Source organism: Coenobita brevimanus, chromosome 68, assembly GCF_032717465.1.
Source record: "Coenobita brevimanus isolate Jiangsu-jjx chromosome 68, ASM3271746v2, whole genome shotgun sequence".
Classification (NCBI taxonomy): domain Eukaryota; kingdom Metazoa; phylum Arthropoda; class Malacostraca; order Decapoda; family Coenobitidae; genus Coenobita; species Coenobita brevimanus.
Genome location: NC_137021.1, coordinates 25,536,845 through 25,538,361, shown reverse-complemented (window position 1 = coordinate 25,538,361; position 1,517 = coordinate 25,536,845).

Below are 1,517 nucleotides of genomic sequence, written 5' to 3'. Positions count from 1 at the left end.
GCTGGGAGCCATGTTACATCAACGGTAAAGCCGGGTGGCTCCCAAGGTGCCATATTTTTAATCAACAGTTTGTCACAGTCACTGGGGTCCACACCAAGCTCCTGAGTCAGTAAGTGGAGGCGAACGGCAAGTGGCTGACGCACCCCCCGCATTCAGTGAGTCAGACACTGGTGTTTTTCTGTGAGAGAGCGGCAATTCCCTATGTTTGTGGTGTGTTTGAGATTCCTTACTGATAGTTTTTCTTCACTAGTACTGATACTCTTTACAACTAGTGAATAATAATGGGGAAAATGCTGTACAACGAAACATTGATTCCTGGTAATTCACTGATATATAGTCTTTTTGTCTCGGTGTCGTCACTGTCTGTATGCCAGTATAAAATAACATCAGTTATAACCTTGCAGGTGACATTATATGATCGGGTAATAGTACTTTGTCTGTGGTTACGTTGCACACTGCCACGTCATTCCGATGACATTACATTTTGTTCTAGTTAGTTTGCTACCACCAGACAACTGTATTCAACATTGACATTTTTAAAATTTAATTTAACTAGAAGAGTACCATATGATCTTTATTAATCTGTACACTGCTAAAGAGTTGTATTAGCTGACTAAAACTTAATGTTGGTAGCAAGAATAAAATTTAATGCCATCAATCTGCAAAGCTTAACAATTATGGTGTGTTTTTTATGTATATGCATTTCTTTGTGCTTTACAGCCAGTCTGAAATCATTATAACTCATTCAGTAAAGGATTGTGTGTTTCATGTCTTACAGGTACCCGTATGCATGCTACCTCCAGCCAAATATAGTCCGTTATAACCTTTATATTATAGTAAACAGATTAATGAAGGCTAAATATAACTCCTCGAGTTCCAAAAGTCTTTCCTGAGCTCAGTAAGATCATCTAGAGGCAGCCATGATCGACTAAAAGGCACCAGATTCAAAATCCTTAGCCTTCCCTCTGTAGAGTAGGGGTTCCCAGCTTTCCCATATTTGCCAAAAAAAATCTGTAATGACCCTCCTCCCCCCGACCTTCAAGCTCATTCTTTACTATGCTGTTACAGGTTAAAGTAAGACAAAATTCTCCAATAATGATATATTACTAGTCCCCGCCCCGGAAAAGCACGGGGAGGTATTGTTTTCACTCGGTTTGTTTGTTTGTTTGTCTGTTTGTCTGTCTGTCTGTTTGTCTGTCGTTGTCTGTTAACAACTTTACGCATAAACTAGTGGTGCAGTTTTGACTAAAATTGCAGAAATTATGGGCTATGACCTTCGGATTACCTGATTAAATTTTGGGTCAAATTGGGCTAAGATCCAGGCTGTAGGTCCAAATAATGTAAAACAAAAAAATGGGACAGGTACAAATCGTTTTTTTTTCCATAACTCCTTTTAAATTCGTCATATCGACATGAAACCAAAACCTAACGGTGTATCTTTCAAACCTGCATCCCATAACATGCCTCATTCCATCAGGAGGGTCACCTACCCAGTTGGCGGAAGGGGAGGGGGCTGT